The 19525-nt window shown below is 43.2% G+C and overlaps 1 long non-coding RNA gene across 1 annotated transcript; it reads left to right on the top strand.

Annotated features, from left to right (window-relative positions):
• Positions 1-204: 204 nt before the first annotated feature.
• LOC124683071 lies at positions 205-1607 on the top strand. Its single transcript, XR_006996538.1, has 2 exons — positions 205-313; positions 1103-1607. It is a non-coding gene; the product is annotated as an uncharacterized LOC124683071 (long non-coding RNA).
• The last annotated feature ends 17918 nt before the right edge of the window (positions 1608-19525 follow it).

Genomic DNA, 19525 nt, shown 5'->3' with positions numbered 1-19525 from the left:
GTCCATAGATTGTTTGGCAGTAGAAAAAGGAATTATTTGGTAGTTTCTATTCAGGTTTTATCGATCCCATTATTCAGGTCTAGATGCTCCTATTCAGTTGGATGTCATATTAAAATTGTTCAGATCAATAGTGTTATTTTTGTAGCCTCTAGAACTATGAACGAAGTTAGTGTACTTCTCTACATTGACAGGCCAAGCGCCATTTTGAGTTTTACTACAACAACATTGTGTCCTTTTTTTAATAGGGGACCAAGGTGGGAGTACTGCTTCATGTGGCAGGTGGTGGTTGTGCCAGCACCATGGACAATGCTGGGTATGCTACACTCGCTGATGTGTCCCCGGTGCTCACCCGTATTATGCATAATTTTCTAAGTTGTTGGCTGCAATGGTATCTTAAATCTAGCGCTAGTGGGCATGCTCAGCTAGGGTGAGGAAAATTATTCTGGTTCTATAATAATAAAGTTACAGAGCTGGAGTATTTAAACAATAAAACTTCACGTTTAAGTCGAACAGAAAATTCATCTAGTCTCTTTGGTAGTATCATGGTAAGCATGCCTGATTTCATTCTTTTTCGGGGCTTGTTGGTAACTGCTTGCAGTTCGCATTCCTATTGTTGATTCAAGTTGCTGCAAACCAAGCATTTGCACATATTTGTTACAGAAATTCAAGTTCTGTCGCCAGGTTTCAGCCATGTTGGTAAATACTAACAGTCGGTCATGCATATCATGGTCTATGCAGTTTTCTTAGAATTACTACCCTGATTTTTCGTGCAATTTAGATCTATTCTTCACTTAGAAGCATTTGCCTAATTTGTTGTGCGTTCACTTATAGTGACGCTCTTCGATTGCAAGATGATTTGTCTTATTTTCTTTCATAGATGCCAAACTAACTACTGAATAGATTTGACTAGCTATTTACCTTCACATGTTAGAAACAGAACAAAAGTTTTGGTCACCTTTGTGTTGCCAAGAGAAAAAGTTTGGGTCACCATCATGTAATGAATTGTCCATTTTTATTTACCTTATCATACAATTCATTTGTTGCTGACACATATTACTAAACAAATAATCTTACGTGTCCTTCTTTCTTATGGAGCTTTCAGATTCACCATCCATTTGGTGTATTTTTTTAACAAACCTACAACCTGAAAGATCATGCTGGTGATGAGCATTCGAGTTCAAGACTGATGAGAAGCAACTGATGTAGGGCTTCACATATGTCATGCTAGCCCCAACAAGACGCATTCGAGTTCAAGATTGATGAGAAGCAATTGAACCGAGGGGCTTCACATATGTCATGCTAGCCTGAACAAGGTGGCGATGAGGTGACTTTCAACGCCGTGTTGCCTAGTAGGATGAAAATGAGTCATCAAAACCCCAGTGGAATTATTATACCAAAAAATATTTACGGTGAGTCATGTACATCACTAAATGTTTGATGAATAATTCCTTCATTTTATTTACAGTCTTGTTAGGCCTTGCTCACATTTATTCTATGGGAACATGCGGCTATGCCAGTCTCCCTCAAAAAACACGAGGCTATGTCAGTCAATCTTACGTCGTGTAGTCAGACAATATAATAATCATGCAAAGTCTTATGTTGTGTAATCAGAAGGTTTTTTTTTATCAAAAATATTATTGCACATGTGTAATAAAGCAGGTATCATCAGTTCGTAATGAAATTATTACATGGATAGTGTGGCGGTACTGGAGAAGAAAAGATAGCAGTGCAATTAGAGCATCTCCAGTCGCGTCCCCCAAAGCGTCCCCCAAAGGGATTTGGGGCGCGCCGGACAAAAAAAGCGTTCCAGCCGCGTCCTCCAAAGCCCATTTTTGTTCGGCGCGGCCCGATACGGTGTCCGGCGTCCCGAGCCCGTCCCCGTCCCACAGGGGACGCTCCGGGGACGCCGGACACAACGAAAAGCGAGGCGGGCTCCCACATGTCGGCGACTATTTGCATAAACCGTTGGTTCGCGCCTCTTTTCTCGTCGCTCCTTCCTTCCCGCGCCTCCCACCCCACCGCCGCCGCTGGATTTCCCGGCCGTTTGGGCGTCCGATCCGTGCTGCGAGTCGGCACCGTTGTCGCGGCCGGGGCTCCCGCCGGTCGTGCCGCCGCCGCCGCGTCGCCGGCGCCTCCCGGAACGCGCCGGTCAAATCCGCCCCACCTCCGCGCACGGAAGGTGCTCGACGACTTGCCGGGTAGGCGCGATTGGTCGCTGTTTGTTGCGTCGTCCGCCTCGGCGCAATTTTAACCATTGATTTTGCTTTAGCCATGGACAGCGACGATGAGATGGTTGCCCTCGCTCGTTGGAGGACGAGCAAGCGTTCGACGACGACCTGCGGGAGCATTTGCCGATCATCGCGTCCCTCCAGGACATGCTTGACGCTGAGGCGGAGAAGAGGGAAGAGGCCGCGCCGCGGAGGATCAAGGCCGGGAAGAAGGAAGTCGAAGCCCCGGCAGAGGATGGAGGGGCATGCCATGCTGCACAACGACTACTTCGCCGACGGGGCAACACATGCCGACAATTTTCGGCGCCGGTACAGGATGAGCAAGGGCCTGTTCATGAATATCCTCCACGGCGTTCGAGAGTTCGACCCCTACTTCAAGCTCAAGCTGGACGCTGTAGGCGTTCTCGGGTTCTCATCCATTCAGAAGTGCACCGCCGCCATGAGCATGCTTGCATACGGAGCACCTGCCGATACACAGGACGACTACCTTCGCATGAGTGAGTCTACTGCCATTGAGTGCATGTACAAGTTTTGCCGAGCTGTGGTGGGAAAGTTTGGCAAATACTACTTGAGAGGGCCAACCGAGGAAGAGACTCGCAAGGATCATGGCACAAAATGCTGCCGGAGGATTTCCTGGAATGCTTGGAAGCATCGATTGCATGCACTGGGCATGGAAGAACTGCCCGTTTGCTTGGCAAGGTATATACAAAGGGCGTCATGGATATTGCGGTGTGGTGCTTGAAGCTGTGGCAGATTATGACCTCGTGGATTTGGCATTCTTTCTTTGGCATGGCGGGATCACACAATAACATCAACGTGTTGCAGCGGTCTCCGGTGTTCAGCGAGACTAGTGGAAGGGCATGCTCCACCATGCAACTATGAGATCAATGGCCACCAATATACCAAAGGCTATTATCTAGCCGATGGTATATATCCAAAATGGGCCACTTTTGTCAAAACAATCTCGAATCCATCAGTGTCGAAGAATTCTCACTTTGCTACACGACAGGAGGCTTGCGAGGAAGGATGTCGAGCGGGCATTTGGTGTGCTTCAAGCACAATTTGCCATTGTCCGGTACCCTGCTCTAAGTTGGTCTCACGACCAAATGTGGGAGGTGATGCAGGCTTGTGTGATCATGCACAACATGATCATCGAGGATGACCGCAAGAATCATGTTAGGTCACATGTTGGTCCCTATGAGTGTCAAGGCCCTCTCGCGGAGGTTGATCATGAGTTGCCCGCAGATTTTGCTGATTTTCTCGCCATGCACGCAGAGATCCGTGACAGCAATGTGCATGAGCAACTTCAAGCTGATCTCGTTGAGCATTTGTGGAGGATCAAAGGAAATACCGTGGCACCTTGATGTATCATCTAGCCCTTTTTATTATATTTGATTACTTGTTTTATTGTTTGTTGTAATTTAATTTGAAAACAATTCTCGAAAACATTTTTTTTCATATGCTACATTTGATATAAATGGTTTATGTGTTAAAAAAATTATTTTAAATGTTTGGGGGCGGCGTTTGGGGGACGCGGCTGGGGAGCGACGTCCCCCAAACGCGGCACGAACAAAACACGTCCCCCAAACGTTCAATCCGGCGCGGTTTGGGGGACGGTTTGGGGACGCGGCTGGAGATGCTCTTAATACTTATACCGGTGCCGGAGGAAAAAGCCCAACAGTCCTTTTACGTTAGCTGGCAGGTTCTTACATCAGCCACAGTTTCTCTTCTTTTTTTATGTCTGTGCTTTGAAAACTGATACGCACGATCTGGCTTGGGTAGTGGACGCGGAAGTTTATTACTATGTCGCACGCACATAATCTTACGACGCGCGGGACAGGAAGCCTGCGCGCTGGGTCGTTGAGCCGGGTGGGTCTTCGCGCGCCAGAAGGGGATGGATGGAGCGGCTCGCACCAGATCGGCCCGGGTGCAGAATAATATTCTGCTCCCCGGGTGTCAAATAGCGCGTCTCTCTCTCTCTCTCTCTCTATATATATATATATATATATATATATATATATATATATATATATATAGGATAAATACTTCCTACCCCTGGGTGTAGTTACACCCATATCTATATACCTCCGTACGGAAGTATATATGATACTTTATCGGTTTGAGTATGTTCGTATACTATATCTAAGATACTCCAAATCAAGTTCGGTGAAAAAAATGCAAGTGAACCCATAGTTTGCACTATATATCCGAAATACATGCATATGTATACGTAAAAAATGAGTCTACGTAAAATAATGTACATACTGCCTACAAAATAGTATATATACTTTCAAAATAGTTTTATATACTTCATACTACATGTACATACTATCCGGTATGATAGATACTCTCTAGATTATGAGAAACACGTGTGGGTGTAACTACACCCGGGTGTAGTATGAATATGTCCTAGATATATATATATATATATATATATATATATATATATATATATATATATATATATATATATATATATATTGCATGAACGGGGTGTCACTTCGATCGATATATGTAATATAATGGTTTCCTATATATATGTGTCTGCATTATAAAGTGTTCCGAATGGAGGCAGAGTCTGCTGCGGCAGCGTTTTAGTGTAAATTTCCTGTTGCGGCGGAGTGTGCCGCGGCAACGTTTTAGTGAAATTCCCTGCCGCGGCAGAGTCTGCCACGGCAGGGAAGGGCACAAAAACCCTGACGCGGCACAACCCTTTAGCACCGGTTCGTATTGGTCCCCCGCCGGGCGCTCCACAGCGGGCCACGTGGTGCCCCCTTTAGCACCGGTTCGTAACTGAACCGGTGCAAAGGGGGGGCCTTTTGCACCGGATGGTTTGCACCGGTTGGCCATCCGGTGCATATGGACTTTATAAACCGGTGCAAAGGGCCCTGTTTCCACTAGTGTTTGCCAACATTAGTGACCTTCTTGTTCATCTCTTGAGCGGGTTTCTCCTTCTTGTAGTTGTTCTTCTTGTAGAACTTAGGAACATACCCAAGTCCATACTTTTGGTTGTTTGACCTTTGCTTACTCAAGAGGTCATCCAATCCCATCTTATTCTTGGCGGTGGTGAACTTGGATAGTTCCTTTGTCAACCTAGCATTTTCCTTAAGAATAGTTGCTTGTTCACAAGCCGAGTCAGTTGGATGATAGTTGAGACCATATTTGGTCACCAAGGATTCAAGATATGTATTGGTCTCAACATACAAAGATAGTTCCTCTTGCAAACGAACATGTTCCTCGACAAGTTTAGCATGCTCACAAGTAAATGAGGTAGAGGAACTAGCAACATTTTCAGCAATAATGGGATCATTCATTGATCCAAGAGCCTTCTTGTAGGTTTCTTGGAGTAGGTCATGGTTCTATCTAAGTTTTTTGAGCTCATCCTTGACAAGCTTGTTAGCTTTTTCAAGGTGGTCAAGATCCCTAGTGAGAGAAGCATGAGCAACTTCAAGCTCCTTCTTTGAAGCATCGAGCTCTTGGGCCAATAATTGAGACCTTTCAATAGTTTCAAGGTCCTTAACTTTATCTAGTTCAAAAGTTTCTATTTGTTGCTTAAGGCCTTGAGATATGCACCTTTCGGTTTTAGCTCTTGTCTTAGGAGATTGAATCTCTGCTCTTTATCATTCAAATGATATTCTATAATTCCTCAATAAAATTGTCCCTTTCTTTGAGGGAGTCCATCAAGAAATCAAACTTGACAAGTGCATCACCACGAAGAGTGCATCTTACTTTGTAAAGTTCCTTAAGCATAGCTACTTCTTCTTGATTTTTAGTTCCATCATCAAGAACACTAGATAGAGAACGTGGGGATTCCATTACCTTTATTTCCCTTGCCATTAGACAAGAGCCGACGATCGTAGAGTGATGTCTACGGGAGCTTCTATTCTTGTAGACAGTGTTGGGCCTCCAAGAGCAGAGGTTTGTAGAACAGCAGCAAGTTTCCCTTAAGTGGATACCCAAGGTTTATCGAACTCAGGGAGGAAGAGGTCAAAGATATCCCTCTCATGCAACCCCGCAACCACAAAGCAAGAAGTCTCTTGTGTCCCCAACACACCTAATAGGTGCACTAGTTCGGCGAAGAGATAGTGAAATACAGGTGGTATAAATAAGTATGAGCGAGTAGCAACGGTGGCGAGAAAAGTGCTTGGCGTGTAGTTGATGGTGGTGGTATTGCAGCAGTAGTAACGCGATAGAAACATTAAACAAGCGAGTAGTAACTCAGCAGTATTTAGGAACAAGGCCTAGGGAATAGACTTTCACTAGTGGACACTCTCAACATTGATCACATAACAGAATAGATAAATGCATACTCTACACTTTTGTTGGATGATGAACACATTGCGTAGGACTACACGAACCCTCAATGCCTGGAGTTAACAAGCTCCACAATAATGCTCATGTTTAAGTAACCTTTAGTGTAAGATAGATCAACGCTACTAAACCAAGTACTAGCATAGCATGCACACTGTCACCTTCATGCATATGTAGGAGGAATAGATCACATCAATATTATCATAGCAATAGTTAACTCCATAATCTACAAGAGATCATGATCATAGCATAAACCAAGTACTAACACGGTGCACGCATCGTCACCTTTGCACACATGCAGGAGGAATAAACTACTTTAATAACAAATCACTAGAGTAGCACATGGATAAATTGTGATACAACATGCTGCAATCATAAAGAGATATAAATAAGCACCTCACTATGCCATTCAATGAGTAAGTATTCTGTGAAATCTAGCCTAAGAGACCCACACGGTGCACACACTCGTCACCTTTACACACGTGGGACGAGGAGTCTCCGGAGATCACATAAGTAAAACCCACTTGACTAGCATAATGACATCTAGATTACAAGCATCATCATATGAATCTCAATCATGTAAGGCAGCTCATGAGATTATTGTATTGAACTACATAGGAGAGAGATGAACCACATAGCTACCGGTACAGCCCCGAGCCTCGATGGAGAACTACTCCCTCCTCATGGGAGCAGCAGCCGGTGATGAAGATGGCGGTGGAGATGGCAGCGGTGTCGATGGAGAAGCCTTCCGGGGGCACTTCCCCGCTCCGGCAGCGTGCCGGAACAGAGATCCCGTCCCCGGATCTTGGCTTCGCGATGGCGGCGGCTCCGGCGGTTTCGTGGGTTTCGTCAATTGGTATCGGGTTTTCCGATCCGGGGGCTCTTTATAGGCGGAGAGGCGGCGCAGGAGGGCTGACGGGGGGCCACACCATAGGCGGCGCGGCCCCCTCCGGCCGCGCCGGCCTAGGGTTTGGTGGCCCCGTGGCCCCCTCCGGTCCTTCCCGGTGTTCCGGATGCTTCCGATGAAAATAGGAACTTTGGCGTTGATTTCGTCCGATTCCGAGAATATTTCGTTACTAGGATTTACGAAACCAAAAACAGCAGAAACAGGAACCGGCACTTCGGCATCTTGTTAATAGGTTAGTTCCGTAAAATGCACGAATATGACATAAAGTGTGCATAAAACATGTAGATAACATCAATAATGTGGCATGGAACACAAGAAATTATCGATACGTTGGAGACGTATCAGCATCCCCAAGCTTAGTTCCGCTCGTCCCGAGCAGGTAAAACGATAACAAAGATAATTTCTGGAGTGACATGCCATCATAAACTTGATCATACTATTTGTACAGCATATGTAGTGAATGCAGCGATCAAAACAATGGATATGACATGAGTAAACAAGTGAATCATAAAGCAAAGACTTTTCATGAATAGCACTTCAAGACAAGCATCAATAAGTCTTGCATAAGAGTTAACTCATAAAGCAATAATTCAAAGTAAAGGTATTGAAGCAACACAAAAGAAGATTAAGTTTTAGCGGTTGCTTTCAACTTGTAACATGTATATCTCATGGATATTGTCAACATAGAGTAATATAATAAGTGCAATAAGCAAGTATGTAGGAATCAATGCACAGTTCACACAAGTGTTTGCTTCTTGAGGTGGATAGAAATAGGTGAACTGACTCAACAATGAAAGTAAAAGAATGGTCCTTCAAAGAGGAAAGCATCGATTGCTATATTTGTGCTAGAGCTTTGATTTTGAAAACATGAAACAATTTTGTCAACGGTAGTAATAAAGCATATGCATCATGTAAATTATATCTTATAAGTTGCAAGCCTCATGCATAGTGTACTAATAGTGCTCGCACCTTGTCCTAATTAGCTCGGACTACCTGGATTATCACCGCAATACATATGCTTTAACCAAGTTTCACAAAGGGGTACCTCTATGCCGCCTGTACAAAGGTCTAAGGAGAAAGCTCGCATTTGGATTTCTCGCTTTTGATTATTCTCAACTTAGACATCCATACCGGGACAACATAGACAACAGATAATGGACTCCTCTTTTAATGCTTTAAGCATTCAACAACAATTAATTCTTTTCTCATTAGAGAGTTGAGGATGTTTGTCCAAAACTGAAACTTCCACCATGGAACATGGCTTTAGTTAGCGGCCCAATGTTCTTCTCTCACAATATGCATGCTCAAACCATTCAACTCAGTGTAGATCGCCCTTACTTCAGTACAAGACGAACATGCATAGCAACTCACATGAAATTCAACAATGAGTTGATGGCGTTCCCCAGGAAACATGGTTATCGCACAACAAGCAACTTAATAAGAGATAAAGTGCATAATTACATATTCAATACTACAATAGTTTTTAAGCTATTTGTCCCATGAGCTATATATTGCAAAGGTGAATGATGGAATTTTAAAGGTAGCACTCAAGCAATTTACTTTGGAATGGCGGGAAAATACCATGTAGTAGGTAGGTATGGTGGACACAAATGGCATAGTGGTTGGCTCAAGTATTTTGGATGCATGAGAAGTATTCCCTCTCGATACAAGGTTTAGGCTAGCAAGGCTTGTTAGAAACAAACACAAGGATGAACCGGTGCAGCAAAACTCACATAAAAGACATATTGTAAACATTATAAGACTCTACACCGTCTTCCTTGTTGTTCAAACTCAATACTAGAAATTATCTAGACCTTAGAGAAACCAAATATGCAAACCAAATTTTAGCATGCTCTATGTATTCTTCACTAATAGGTGCAAAGTATATGATGCAAGAGCTTAAACATGAGCACAACAATTGCCAAGTATCACATTACCCAAGACATTATAGCAATTACTACATGTACCATTTTCCAATTCCAACCATATAACAATTTAACGAAGGAGAAACTTCGCCATGAATACTATGAGTAGAAACCAAGGACATATTTGTCCATATGCTACAGCGGAGTGTGTATCTCTCCCACAAAGTGAATGCTAGGATCCTTTTTATTCAAACAAAACAAAAACAAAAACAAACCGACGCTCCAAGAAAAAGCACATAAGATGTGGCCGAATAAAAATGTAGTTTCGGGGGAGGAACCCGATAATTTGTTGATGAAGAAGGGGATGCCTTGGGCATCCCCAAGCTTAGACGCTTGAGTCTTCTTGATATATGCAGGGGTGAACCACCGGGTGCATCCCCAAGCTTAGAGCTTTCACTCTCCTTGATCATGTTGCATCATACTCCTCTCTTGATCCTTGAAAACTTCCTCCACACCAAACTCGAAACAACTCATTAGAGGGTTAGTGCACAATATAAATTGACATATTCAGAGGTGACACAATCATTCTTAACACTTCTGGACATTGCATAATGCTACTGGACATTAGTGGATCAAAGAAATTCATCCAACATAGCGAAAGAGGCAATGCGAAATAAAAGGCAGAATCTGTCAAAACAGAACAGTTCGTATTGACGAATTTTAAAATGGCACCAGACTTGCTCAAATGAAAATGCTCAAATTGAATGAAAGTTGCGTACATATCTGAGGATCATGCACGTAAATTGGCATAATTTTCTGAGCTTCCTGCAGGGCAGTGGGCTCAGATTCGTGACAGCAAAGAAATCTGGAACTGCGCAGTAATCCAAATCTAGTACTTACTTTTCTATCAAAGACTTTACTTGGCACAACAAAACATAAAACTAAGATAAGGAGAGGTTGCTACAGTAGTAAACAACTTCCAAGACACAAATATAAAACAAAGTACTGTAGCAAAATAACACATGGGTTATCTCCCAAGAAGTTCTTTTCTTTATAGCCATTAAGATGGGCTCAACGAGTTTTAATGATGCACTCGCAAGAAATGGTATTTGAAGCAAAAGAGAGCATCAAGAGGCAAATTCAAAACACATTTAAGTCTAACATGCTTCCTATGCATAGGAATCTTGTAAATAAACAAGTTCATGAAGAGCAAAGTAACAAGCATAGGAAGATAAAACAAGTGTAGCATCAAAAATTTCAGCACATAGAGAGGCATTTTAGTAACATGAAAATTTCTACAACCATATTTTCCTCTCTCATAATAACTTTCAGTAGCAACATGAGAAAACTCAACAGTATAACTATCACATAAAGCATTCTTATCATGAGTCTCATGCATAAAATTATTACTCTCCACATAGGCATAATCAATTTTATTAGTTGTAGTGGGAGCAAATTTAACAAAGTAGCTATCATTATTATTCTCATCAAGTGTAGGAGGCATAGTATAATCACAACAAAATTTACTCTCCGCAGTAAGTGGCATCAAAAGACCACTATCATTATAATCATCGAAATAGGAGGCAAAGTATCATCAAAGAAAATTTTCTCCTCAATGCTTGGGGGACTAAAAATATCATGAAAACCAGCTTCCCCAAGCTTAGAACTTTCTATATCATTATCAACAATGGTGTTCAAAGCGTTCATACTAATATTACTACCAGCATGCAAATAAGATTTCATAGGTTTTTTAATTTTCGCATCAAACAATCCATGTTTTAAATCGGGAAATAGAATAAGAAGCTCATTGTTGTCCATTATGCCAAACTAGTGTAAACAAGAAACAAAAAGATGCAATTGCAGGATCTAAAGGAAATAGCTTTGAGCACACACACAACGGCGCCAGAAAAATACTTTACACGGGACCGTAGTATGAGAGCCTTTTACCTTTCCTCCCCGGCAACGGCGCCAGAAAAGTGCTTGATGTCTACGGGAGCTTCTATTCTTGTAGACAGGTGTTGGGCCTCCAAGAGCAGAGGTTTGTAGAACGAGCAGCAAGTTTCCCTTAAGTGGATACCCAAGGTTTATCGAACTCGGGGAGGAAGAGGTCAAAGATATCCCTCTCATGCAACCCCGCAACCACAAAGCAAGAAGTCTCTTGTGTCCCCAACACACCTAATAGGTGCACTAGTTCGGCGAAGAGATAGTGAAATACAGGTGGTATGAATAAGTATGAGCAGTAGCAACGGGGCCAGAAAAGTGCTTGGCGTGTAGTTGATGGTGGTGGTATTGCAGCAGTAGTAACGCAGTAAAACAGTAAACAAGCAGTAGTAACTCAGCAGTATTTAGGAACAAGGCCTAGGGAATAGACTTTCACTAGTGGACACTCTCAACATTGATCACATAACAGAATAGATAAATGCATTACACTTTTGTTGGATGATGAACACATTGCGTAGGATTACACGAACCCTCAATGCCGGAGTTAACAAGCTCCACAATAATGCTCATGTTTAAGTAACCTTTAGTGTAAGATAGATCAACGCTACTAAACCAAGTACTAGCATAGCATGCACACTGTCACCTTCATGCATATGTAGGAGGAATAGATCACATCAATATTATCATAGCAATAGTTAACTCCATAATCTACAAGAGATCATGATCATAGCATAAACCAAGTACTAACACGGTGCACGCACTGTCACCTTTACACACATGCAGGAGGAATAAACTACTTTAATAACAAATCACTAGAGTAGCACATGGATAAATTGTGATACAACATGCTGCAATCATAAAGAGATATAAATAAGCACCTCACTATGCCATTCAATGAGTAAGTATTCTGTGAAATCTAGCCTAAGAGACCCACACGGTGCACACACTCTGTCACCTTTACACACGTGGGACGAGGAGTCTCCGGAGATCACATAAGTAAAACCCACTTGACTAGCATAATGACATCTAGATTACAAGCATCATCATATGAATCTCAATCATGTAAGGCAGCTCATGAGATTATTGTATTGAACTACATAGGAGAGAGATGAACCACATAGCTACCGGTACAGCCCCGAGCCTCGATGGAGAACTACTCCTCCTCATGGGAGCAGCGGCGGTGATGAAGATGGCGGTGGAGATGGCAGCGGTGTCGATGGAGAAGCCTTCCGGGGGCACTTCCCCGCTCCGGCAGCGTGCCGGAACGGAGATCCTGTCCCCGGATCTTGGCTTCGCGATGGCGGCGGCTACGGCAGGTTTACGTGGGTTTCGTCAATTGGTATCGGGTTTTCTGATCCGGGGGCTCTTTATAGGCGGAGAGGCGGCGCGGGGAGGGCTGACGGGGGGCCACACCATAGGGCGGCGCGGCCCCCTGCGGCCGCGCCGGCCTAGGGGTTTGGTGGCCCCGTGGCCCCCCTCCGGTCCTTCCCGGGTGTTCTGGATGCTTCCGATGAAAATAGGAACTTTGGCGTTGATTTCGTCCGATTCCGAGAATATTTCGTTACTAGGATTTACGAAACCAAAAACAGCGAGAAAACGAGAGCCGGCACTTCGGCATCTTGTTAATAGGTTAGTTCCAGAAAATGCACGAATATGACATAAAGTGTGCATAAAACATGTAGATAACATCAATAATGTGGCATGGAACACAAGAAATTATCGATACGTTGGAGACGTATCATAGAGGAGGGAGAGTCATCAGAGTCAACATCATGAGTTGTTCTTGCCATGAAGGAAGAACCAATATCATTCTCCTGATGGGATTCCTAGCATAGAAAAGAAAAAATTCCTACCGCAAGAACGAATAACAAGCCAAGATCCAATCTAGAAGATGGTAGCAACGAGAAGATCATGAGACTAACCCTGGAAGATTTCCAAAGCCTGCGAGATCAGATCTCGTTGTTGTTGTAGTCGATCACTTGCCGCTTTCAAAAGTGCGTAGAAGATCTTGACGGTGCCACAGTCGGGCAGCACCTCCGTACTCGGTCACACGTTCGGTGTTGATGACGACGTCCTTCTCCCCGTTCCAGCGGGCAGCAGAAGTAGTAGTTCCTCCTCAGAATCCCGACAGCACGACGGCGCGGTGTCGGTGGTGGTGGAGATCTCCGGCAGAGCTTCGCCTAAGCTCTACGGGAGAAGTGGGAGGAGGGGGCGGCTTGGGTCCGGGAGAGGGGGCACCGGCCTGGGAGCCCTTGGGGGGTGTGTCTGGCTTTGGTGTGGCCAGCCCCTCCCTCTCCTCCTCTATATATAGGTGGAATCCCTAGGGTTTGCCCCAAAAGTTCGAATTAGACCCCAATTCAAAACCTTCCATATGGACGAAACCTATGGGGACAAGGACTTCTCCCTTTCCCCCTTTCTTGGCTGGCCAAGATGGTGGAGTCCACCATGGACGCCATCTTCCCTCTTGGTTGGCTGGTTAGGGTTGGTGAAGTCCAACCGAGATTCCACCTTCCATGGTGATTTCTTCCGGAAGGTTCTAGAACATTCTAGCGCCTTCCATAAATGCACCGGATCATTTCCAAACTTGGAAAGTGACTTCCTATATATTAATCTTATTCTCCGGACCATTCCGGACCTCCTCGTGATGTCCTGGATCCCATCCGAGACTCCGAACAATATTCGAACTCCATTCCATATTCCATATCTACTTAAAATGACATCAAACCTTAAGTGTGTCACCCTACGGTTCGTGAACTATGCAGACATTGTCGAGACTCCTTGCTGCGCGTAGTTGACGTATGTCTTTCCGTTCAACACGCGTCCGTTGGGAACCCCAAGAGGAAGGTGTGATGCGTACAGCAGTAAGTTTCCCTCAGTAAGAAACCAAGGTTTATCGAACCCGTAGGAGCCAAGAAGCACGTCGAAGGTTTATGGCGGCGGAGTGTAGTGCGGCGCAACACCAGGGATTCCGGCGCCAACGTGGAACCTGCACAACACAACCAAAGTACTTTGCCCCAACGAAACAGTGAGGTTGTCAATCTCACCGGCTTGTTGTAACAAAGGATTAGATGTATAGTGTGGATGATGATTGTTTGCGAAAACGAGTAGAACAAGTATTGCAGTAGATTGTATTCGATTAAAAGAATGGATCGGGGTCCACAGTTCACTAGAGGTGTCTCTCCCATAAGATATAGCATGTTGGGTGAACAAATTACAGTTGGGCAATTGACAAATAGAGAGGGCATGACCATGCACATACATGATATGATGAGTATAGTGAGATTTAATTGGGCATTACGACAAAGTACATATACCGCTATCCAGCATGCATCTATGCCTAAAAGTCCACTTTCGAGTTATCATCCGAACCCCTTCCAGTATTAAGTTGCAAACAACAGACAATTGCATTAAGTATGGTGCGTAATGTAATCAATAACTACGTCCTCAAACATAGCATCGATGTTTTATCCCTAGTGGCAACAGCGCATCCACAACCTTAGAACTTTCTGTCACTGTCCCAGATTTAATGGAGGCATGAACCCACTATCGAGCATAAATACTCCCTCTTGGAGTTAAGAGTAAAAACTTGGCCAGAGCCTCTACTAATAACGGAGAGCATGCAAGATCATAAACAACACATAGATAATAGATTGATAATCAACATAACATAGTATTCTCTATCCTTCGGATCCCAACAAACACAACATGTAGCATTACAGATAGATGATCTTGATCATGTTAGGCAGCTCACAAGATCCGACAATGAAGCACATAAGGAGAAGACGACCATCTAGCTACTGCTATGGACCCATAGTCGAGGGTGAACTACTCGGTCATCACTCCGGAGGCGACCATGGCGGTGAAGAGTCCTCCGGGAGATGATTCCCCTCTCCGGCGGGGTGCCGGAGGCGATCTCCTGAATCCCCCGAGATGGGATTGGCGGCGGCGGCGTCTCTGGAAGGTTTTCCGTATCGTGGCTCTCGGTACTGGGGGTTTCGCGACGAAGACTATATGTAGGCGGAAGGGCAGGTCAGGGGGCCGCATGGGGGCCCCACACAACAGGCCGTCGCGAGCCCCCCTTGGGCCGCGCCGCCCTACTATGGCGGCGCCCCGTGGCCCCACTTCGTCTCCTCTTCGGTCTTCTGGAAGCTTCGTGGAAAAATAGGCCCCTGGGCGTTGATTTCGTCCAATTCCGAGAATATTTCCTTACTAGGATTTCTGAAACCAAAAACAGCAGAAAACATCAACTGGCTCTTCGGCATCTCGTTAATAGGTTAGTTCCGGAAAATGCATAAATATGACATAAAGTATGCATAAAACATGTAGGTATCATCAATAATGTGGCATGGAACATAAGAAATTATCGATACGTCGGAGACGTATCAACATCCCCAAGCTTAGTTCCTGCTCGTCCCGAGCAGGTAAACGATAACAAAGATAATTTCTGGAGTGACATGCCATCATAAACTCGATCATACTATTGTAAGCATATGTAATGAATGCAGTGATCAAAACAATGGTAATGCAATGAGTAAACAATTGAATCATAAAGCAAAGACTTTTTATGAATAGTACTTTCAAGAAAAGCATCAATATGTCTTGCATAAGAGTTAACTCATAAAGCAATAAATCAAAGTAGAGGTATTGAAGCAACACAAAGGAAGACGAAGTTTCAGCGGTTGCTTTCAACTTATAACATGTATATCTCATGGATATTGTCAATGTAAAGTAATATAACAAGTGCAATATGCAAGTATGTAGGAATCAATGCACAGTTCACACAAGTGTTTGCTTCTTGAGGTGGAGAAAAATAGGTGAACTGACTCAACATAAAAGTAAAAGAAAGGCCCTTCGCAGAGGGAAGCATGGATTGCTATATTTGTGCTAGAGCTTTGGTTTTGAAAACAAGAAACAATTTTGTCAACGGTAGTAATAAAGCATATGTATCATGTAAATTATATCTTACAAGTTGCAAGCCTCATGCATAGTATACTAATAGTGCCCGCACCTTGTCCTAATTAGCTCGGATTACGGGATTGTCATCGCAATACACATGTTTTAACCAAGTGTCACAAAGGGGTACCTCTATGCCTGCTTGTACAAAGGTCTAAGGAGAAAGCTCGCATTGGATTTCTCGCTTTTGATTATTCTCAACTTAGACATCCATACGGGACAACATAGACAATAGATAATGGACTCCTCTTTAATGCATAAGCATTTAGCAACAATTAATTTTCTCATATGAGATTTAGGATATTTGTCCAAAGCTCGAAACTTCCACCATGGATCATGGCTTTAGTTAGCGGCCCAATGTTCTTCTCTAACATTATGCATGCTCTAACCATTAAATGAGTGGTAAATCTCCCTTACTTCGGACAAGACGGACATGCATAGCAACTCACATGATATTCAACAAAGAGTAGTTGATGGTGTCCCCAGGAACATGGTTATCGCACAACAAGCAACTTAATAAGAGATAAAGTGCATAAGTACATATTCAATACCACAATAGTTTTTAAGCTATTTGTCCCATGAGCTATATATTGTAAAGGTAGAGAATAGAAATTTAAAGGTAGCACTCAAGCAATTTACTTTGGAATGGCGGAGAAATACCATGTAGTAGGTAGGTATGGTGGACACAAATGGCATAGTGGTTGGCTCAAGGATTTGGATGCATGAGAAGTATTCCCTCTCGATACAAGGTTTTAGGCTAGCAAGGTTATTTGAAACAAACACAAGGATGAACCGGTGCAGCAAAACTCACATAAAAGACATATTGTAAACATTATAAGACTCTACACCGTCTTCCTTGTTGTTCAACCCAATACTAGAAATTATCTAGACTTTAGAGAGACCAATTATGCAAACCAAATTTTAGCAAGCTCTATGTATTTCTTCATTAATAGGTGCAAAGTATATGATGCAAGAGCTTAAACATGAGCACAACAATTGCCAAGTATCACATTATCCAAGAAATTTTTAGAATTACTACATGTAGCATTTCCCGATTCCAACCATATAACAATTTAACGAAGAAGATTCAACCTTCGCCATGAATATTATGAGTAAAGCCTAAGGACATATTTGTCCATATGCAACGGCGGAGCGTGTCTCTCTCCCACACAAAGAATGCTAGGATCCATTTTATTCAAACAAAAACAAACCGACGCTCCAAGCAAAATGCATAAGATGTGATGGAATAAAAATATAGTTTCACTAGAGGAACCTGATAATGTTGTCGATGAAGAAGGGGATGCCTTGGGCATCCCCAAGCTTAGACGCTTGAGTCTTCTTGAAATATGCGAGGGGTGAACCACCGGGGCATCCCCAAGCTTAGAGCTTTCACTCTCCTTGATCATATTGTATCATCCTCCTCTCTTGATCCTTGAAAACTTCCTCCACACCAAACTCAAAACAACTCATTAGAGGGTTAGTGCACAATCAAAATTTATATGTTCAGAGGTGACATAATCATTCTTAACACTTCTGGACATTGCACAAAGCTACTGAAAGTTAATGGAATCGAAAAATCCATCAAGCATATCAAAACAGGCAATGCGAAATAAAAGGCAGAATCTGTCAAAACAGAACAGTTCGTAAATACGAATTTTATTGAGGAACCAGACTTGCTCAAATTTAATGAAAGTTGCGTACATATCTGAGGATCACTCACGTAAATTGGCATAATTTTCTGAGTTACCTACAGAGAATTAGACCGAAATTCGTGACAGCAAAGAAATCTGTTTCTGCGCAGTAATCCAAATCTAGTATGAACCTTACTATCAACGACTTTACTTGGCACAACTATGCAATAAAACTAAGATAAGGAGAGGTTGATACAGTAGTAACAACTTCCAAGACTCAAATATAAAATAAAAGTGCAGTAGTAAAATCATGGGTTGTCTCCCATAAGCGCTTTTCTTTAACGCCTTTCAGCTAGGCGTAGAAAGTGTGTATCAAGTGTTATCAAGAGATGATGCATTAACAGCGGGGGTTGGAGTTTTCTCAACTATGCATTGTATCTTATCTATGTAAGTTTCAGAGGCTCCCTTTTCATTAGTCTTAGGCTTGTTATTTTCGTCAAACAAATTTACGGGAACAAGCCAAGCATAATTATTTTCTAGTGCCTCGCACATTCCTAAGAGTTTGCACGGTATTGATGTTTTAATATCCCCCTCATAATTAACTTGATTAGTATACTTTTGTCTATCTTTTTCCATTTTTCAAGAGTGCTGGCAAAATTGGTATAAGAGCCTAGCATATTATATTTAGTGAAGACTTTTCTAGCTTCTCTTGCTATTCCCCCAAATTCTTTAAGAAGGGTTTCTAATACAAAATCTTTCTTTTCTCCTTCTTCCATATTACTAAGTGTAAGAAACATATGTTGAATTACGGGATTGAGATTAACAAATCTAGCTTCTAACGCGTGTACTAAAGAAACAACAGCAATTTCATAAGTAGGAGCAAGTTCTACCAAGTGTCTATCTTCAAAATCTTCAACCGTACTAATATGAGTGAAAAATCTTCTATATTATCTTTCCCAAGGATAGACCCTCGGCCTACCGGTACATCTTTAAGAATAAACTTAGGAGGAAACATGTTGAAATAAGTAAAGCAAATGCAAGTAACTAATTTTTTTATGTTTTTAATATAAAGTATGCAAACAAGATGGTAAATAAAGTAAAACTAGCAACTAATTTTTTTGTATTTTGATATAATGCAGCAAACAAGAAAGTAAATAAAATAAAAGCAAGACAAAACAAAGTAAAGAGATTGGATTGTGGAGACTCCCCTTGCAGCGTGTCTTGATCTCCTCGGCAACGGCGCCAGAAATTTACTTGCTGCGCGTAGTTGACGTATGTCTTTCCGTTCAACACGCGTCCGTTGGGAACCCCAAGAGGAAGGTGTGATGCGTACAGCAGTAAGTTTCCCTCAGTAAGAAACCAAGGTTTATCGAACCAGTAGGAGCCAAGAAGCACGTCGAAGGTTGATGGTGGCGGAGTGTAGTGCAGCGCAACACCAGGGATTTCGGCGCCAACGTGGAACCTGCACAACACAACCAAAGTACTTTGCCCCAACGAAACAGTGAGGTTGTCAATCTCACCGGCTTGCTGTAACAAAGGATTAGATGTACGGGAGAAGTAGGAGGAGGGGGCGGCTGGGGTCCGGGAGAGGGTCACCGGCCTGGGAGCCCTTGGGGGGTGTGGCTGGCTTTGGTGTGGCTGGCCCCTCCCTCTCCTCCTCTATATATAGGTGGAATCCCTAGGGTTTGC

Source organism: Lolium rigidum, chromosome 1, assembly GCF_022539505.1.
Source record: "Lolium rigidum isolate FL_2022 chromosome 1, APGP_CSIRO_Lrig_0.1, whole genome shotgun sequence".
Taxonomy (NCBI): domain Eukaryota; kingdom Viridiplantae; phylum Streptophyta; class Magnoliopsida; order Poales; family Poaceae; genus Lolium; species Lolium rigidum.
The sequence above is the reverse complement of the archived record's forward strand: the minus strand, read 5'-3'. Positions and strand labels throughout refer to the sequence as shown.